This window comes from Oncorhynchus tshawytscha, linkage group LG26 (genome assembly GCF_018296145.1).
Source record: "Oncorhynchus tshawytscha isolate Ot180627B linkage group LG26, Otsh_v2.0, whole genome shotgun sequence".
NCBI classification, from domain to species: Eukaryota; Metazoa; Chordata; class Actinopteri; order Salmoniformes; family Salmonidae; genus Oncorhynchus; species Oncorhynchus tshawytscha.
Window position 1 is genome coordinate 1867392 of NC_056454.1, and position 6176 is coordinate 1873567.

Genomic DNA, 6176 nt, shown 5'->3' on the forward strand with positions numbered 1-6176 from the left:
TCCTTGCAAAACAGCTCGAGCTCAGCGAGGTTGGATGGAGAGCATTTGTGAACAGCAGTTTTCAACTCTTTCCACAGATTCTCGATTGGATTCAGGTCTGGACTTTGACTTGGCCATTCTAACACCTGGATATGTTTATTTTTGAACCATTCCATTGTAGATTTTGCTTTATGTTTTGGATCATTGTCTTGTTGGAAGACAAATCTCCGTCCCAGTCTCACGTCTTTTGCAGACTCCATCAGGTTTTCTTCCAGAATGGTCCTGTATTTGGCTCCATCCATCTTCCCATCAATTTTAACCATCTTCCCTGTCCCTGCTGAAGAAAAGCAGGCCCAAACAATGATGCTGCCACCACCATGTTTGACAGTGGGGATGGTGTGTTCAGGGTGATGAGCTGTGTTGCTTTTACGCCAAACATAAGGTTTTGCATTGTTGCCAAAAAGTTCAATTTTGGTTTCATCTGACCAGAGCACCTTCTTCCACATGTTTGGTGTGTCTCCCAGGTGGCTTGTGGCAAACTTTAAACAACACTTTTTATGGATATCTTTAAGAAATGGCTTTCTTCTTGCCACTCTTCCATAAAGGCCAGATTTGTGCAATATACGACTGATTGTTGTCCTATGGACAGTCTCCCACCTCAGCTGTAGATCTCTGCAGTTCATCCAGAGTGATCATGGGCCTCTTGGCTGCATCTCTGATCAGTCTTCTCCTTGTATGAGCTGAAAGTTTAGAGGGACGGCCAGGTCTTGGTAGATTTTCAGTGGTCTGATACTCCTTCCATTTCAATATTATCGCTTGCACAGTGTTTAAAGCTTGGGAAATGTGTTTGTATCCAAATCCGGCTTTAAACTTCATCACAACAGTATCTCGGACCTGCCTGGTGTGTTCCCTGTTCTTCATGATGCTATGATGCTCTCTGCGCTTTTAACGGACCTCTGAGACTATCACAGTGCAGGTGCATTTATACGGAGACTTGATTACACACAGGTGGATTGTATTTATCATCATTAGTCATTTAGGTCAACATTGGATCATTCAGAGATCCTCACTGAACTTCTGGAGAGAGTTTGCTGGACTGAAAGTAAAGGGGCTGAATAATTTTGCACGCCCAATTTTTCAGTTTTTGATTTGTTAAAAAAGTTTGAAATATCCAAAAAATGTCGTTCCACTTCATGATTGTGTCCGACTTGTTGTTGATTCTTCACAAAAAAATGCAGTTTTATATATTTATGTTTGAAGCCTGAAATGTGGCAAAAGGTCGCAAAGTTCAAGGGGGCCGAATACTTTCGCAAGGCACTGTATCTAATTGTTATTATTAGCTACTGTCTTGTCTCATCGCTACAACTCCCGTACAGGCTCTGGAGAGACAAAGGTTGAAAGCTATGCATCCTCTGATACACAACCCAACTGCTTCTTAACACAGCGCACATCCAACCCAGAAGCCAGTCGCACCAATGTTTCTGAGGAAACACCGTGCACCTGGCAACCTTGGTTAGTGCGCACTGCTTCCCGGCCCGCTACAGGAGTTGCTGGTGCGCGATGAGACAAGGACATCCCTACCGGCCAAGCCCTCCCTAACCCGGACGACGCTAGGCCAATTGTGCGTCTTCCCATGGACCTCCTGGTCACGGCCGGTTACGACAGAGCCTGGGCGCGAACCCAGAATCTCTGATGGCACAGCTGCCGCTGCAGTACAGCACCCTTAACCACTGCGCCACCCGGGAGGCCAAACAATGTTCTAAAGACTGTTGACATCTAGTGGAAGCCTTAGGAAGTGCAATATGACCCCATTTACACTGTATATTGGAATGACAAATAGTTGAAAAACTACAAACCTCAGATTTCCCACTTCCTGGTTGGATTTTTCTCAGGTTTTCGCCTGCCATATGAGTTCTGTTATACTCACAGACATCAGTCAAACAGTTTTAGAAACCAGAGTGTTTTCTTTCCAATACTACTAATGATATGCATATATTAGCATCTGGGACAGAGTAGCAGGCAGTTTACTCTGGGCACCTTATTCATCCAAGCTACTCAATACTGCCCCCCTGTCACCAAGAAGTTAATCTGAAGGATATGTTATTTTTTATTTTTGTTGTGCTAATTACATTTCTGCAGGGGAGGGCCTTCTGAGTGGTGCAGCGGTCTAAGGCACTACAGACCCATGTTCGATCCCAGGCTGTGTCACAACCGGGAGTCACGGGTTAGGGGAGGGTTTGGGATGCTTTACTTGGTTCATTGTGCTCTAACAACTGACACATTGGTGCAGCTAGCTTCCGGGTTAAGCAGGTGGGTGTTAAGGAGAAAAAATGGGTGAAAAACCAAAAATATTTAATAATAATAATACCAACAAATAAAATGTGGCAGGGGCGTGGACATCGACTCTAGGGTTAACAAGTTACATCAATAAGGGAACAAAGCTTTCACCTGACATGTCTATGTCGAGGAAAGAGCAGGTGTTCTTAATGTTTTCTATACTCAGTGTACAGTACATAGGTCATCATTATTACAGCACAGAGACACATCTCCTTCACATTGTGGCCTGTGGAATGTTGTCCCACTCCTCTTCAATTGCTGTGCGAAGTTGCTGGATATTGGCGGGAGCTGGAACGCGCTGTTGTACACGTCAATCCAAAGCATCCCAAACATGCTCAATTGGTGACATTTCTGGTGAGTATGCAGGCCATGAAGAACTGGAAAATGTTCAGCTTCCAGGAATTGTGTACAGATCCTTGCAACATGGGGCAGTGCATTATAATGCTGAAACATGAGGTGATTAGGATCTCGGTATCTCTATGAATTTAAATTGCCATTGCTAAAATATAATTGTGATCATTGTCCATAGCTTATGCTGTTCATACCATAACCCCACAGCCACCATAGAGCACTCGGTTCACAGCGTTGACATCAGCAAACCACTCGCCCACACAACGCCGTACATGTGGTCTGTGGTTATGAGGCCGGTTGGACGTACTGCTAAATTCTCAAAAAAAGACATTGGAGATGGCTTATGGTAGAGACATAAACATTCAATTCCCTTCCAACAGCTCTGGTGGACATTAATGGAGTCAGCATGCCAATTGCACGCTCCCTCAAAACTTCAGATATCTGTGGCATTGTGAGGTGTTACAAAACTGCACATTTTAGATTGTCCTTTTATTTTCCCCATCACAAGGTACACCTGTGTAATAATCATGCAGTTTAAGGCACTTACATTACACATAAAACAAAAGATAAAACAGTACATCATATAACATTATTACACCACTACGTATCTACAATACAAAATGTATAATACCACCATACAACAATATTACACTGTACATGTGTGTAGAGTGTGTTTGCTAGCGCTTGTGTGAGTACGCATGTGAACCAGAACTAGTCGCTATATAAAATGAAACAGCGTATACGGTATCTAGATCTAAAACATTGGTGTAGATTAAACACTGGGACTGAGTGGAACAGGTAATTTGGCCCACAATTGTTTTAAACAAGGAGGGACATATGGGTGAGCCCGTGTGCACAGGACCCTATAGATCATTCTTAATTTGTCACCTTTGTTGTAAGGGAGAAGGAACGGCTGGAGACTGCGTGGTAATAGAAAAAGAAAAACAACACACACACACAAACACACACACACACACACACACACATACAGGCTATTAACCTTCCCCCAACTCATCAACTTTATTTTACAATCTTCACTCAGAACCATTAGAATACCCTGAAGAAATGGCTTTCCAATTAAAGGGGATCTAGGAGGAGGGCCTTTTTATCCGTGGCTCCTTTAGTTCTTTACTCTAATAGTTTAAATTGGAATTGGTTTTTGGACAAACTTTATTTTGATACTCTACAGATGGTCATACTATCAGCAAACTATCTGTTGATAAGCAACTGCTTCCTAAGGTTACAGTTAGGGTTAGGATTAAGTTTAGAATAAGGGTTAGGATAAGGGTTAGGGTAAGGGTTAGGATAAGGGTTAAGGCTAGGATTAGAGCTTGTGTTAGTGTTAGTAAATAGTTAGTTGAAATGTTACTGATAGTCTGTAGATAGTTTGTAGAGCATCCAAATAAAGTGTTACCTGATTTTTCAATTTAGCCACTGACTGCTAAGGACATGCTGTTGAAGTCAGAAGTTTACATACACATCCATTTACATACACATCCATTTACATATACATACATATTCGTTTTCCAACCACTCCACAGATTTCATGTTAACAAACTATAGTTTTGGCAAGTCAATTAGGACATCTACTTTGTGCATGACACAAGTACTTTTTCCAACAATTTTTTACAGACAGATTATTTCACTTATAATTCACTGTATCACAATTCCAGTGGGTCAGAAGTTTACATACACTAAGTTGACTGTGTCTTTAAACAGCTGGGGAAATTCCAGACATCTCAAACATTCTCAAACATCATTTGAATAAATTGGAGGTGTACCTGTGGATGTATTTCAAGGCCTACCTTTAAACTCAGTGCCGCTTTGCTTGACATCATGGGAGAATCAAAAGAAATCAGCCAAGACATTGTAGACTTCCACAAGTCTGGTTCATCCTTGTGAGCAATTTCCAAATGCCTGAAGGTACCACGTTCATCTGTACAAACAATAGTACGCAAGTACAAACACCATGGGACCACACAGCTGTCATACCGCTCAGGAAAGAGATGCATTCTGTCTCCTAGAGATGAACATACTTTGGTATGAAAAGTGCAAATCAATCCCAGAACAACAGCAAAGGACTTTGTAAAGATGCTGGAGGAAACCGGTACAAAAGTATCTATATTCACAGTAAAACGAGTCCTATATCGACATAACCTGAAAGGCCACTCAGCAAGGAAGAAGCCACCGCTCCAAAACCGTCATAAAAAAAGCCAGACTACGGTTTGCAACTGCACATGGGGACAAAGATCGTACTTTTTGGAGAAATGTCCTCAAGTCTGATGAAACAAAAATAGAACTGTTTGGCCATAATGACCATCGTTATATTTGGAGGAAAAAGGGGGAGGCTTGCAAGCCGAAGAACACCATTCCAACCGTGAAGCACAGGGGTGGCAGCATCATGTTGTGGGGGTGCTTTGCTGCAGGAGGTACTGGTGCACTTCATAAAATAGATGGCATCATGAGGAAAGAGAATTATGTGGATATATTGATGCAAAATCTCAAGACATCAGACAGGAAGTTAAATCTTGGTCGCAAATGGGTCTTCCAAATGGACAATGACCCCAAGCACACTTCCAAAGTTGTGGCAAATTGGCTTAAGGACAACAAAGACAAGGTATTGGAGTGGCCATCACAAGCCCTGACCTCAGTCCTATAGAAGATTTGTGGGCAGAACTGAAAAAGCGTGTGCAAGCAAGGAAGCCTACAAACCTGACTCAGTTACACCAGCTCTGTCAGGAGGAATGGGCCAAAATTCACCCAAATTATTGTGGGAAGCTTGTGGAAGGCTACCCAAAACGATTGACCCAAGTTAAACAATTTAAAGTTAAGCTTCCAAATACTAATTGAGTGTATGTAAACTTCTGACCCACTGGGAATGTGATGAAAGATATTAAAGCTGAAATAAATCATTCTCTCTGCTATTATCCTGACATTTCACATTCTTAAAATAAAGTGGTGATCCTAACTGACCTAAAACAGGGAATTTCGACTAGAATTAAATGTCGGGAATTGTGAAAAACTGAGTTTAAATGTATTTGGCTAAGGTTAACGTGAACTTCCGACTTCAATAGTACATCTAACGTTTTTGGTGTTGTATTTCTCACGTAAAGAAATGTGCAACGTGTTGTCTTAGATTAAAGTCTGGCTGATGGGCATGTCTGTCTCACTGTCTATGCTATTGGATGGAGAGCAATCACCACAGCTGTTAACCCCATGTTAGTGGGAAAATGCATATTGTCAAATCAAAACCCAACCTTCATTTACCCGTTGTGACTGACGGAGGTTCCAAACTCTGTTTTAGACGAGGCTGACTTTATGACCAAAATTATCCTATTGTTTTTTAAAGGAAGTCGCTCTTTACGTCAGTCCTTGCAATCAATTCCATCTCGAGTGATGTTTATATTCTCCAGGCTCCGAGCAACAACCAAGTGGAAGGGTGGTTTCAACAGTAATGCAGTGCATTCGGAAAGTATTCAGGGGCTGAGTCACTGGCTTACTTGGGGCTC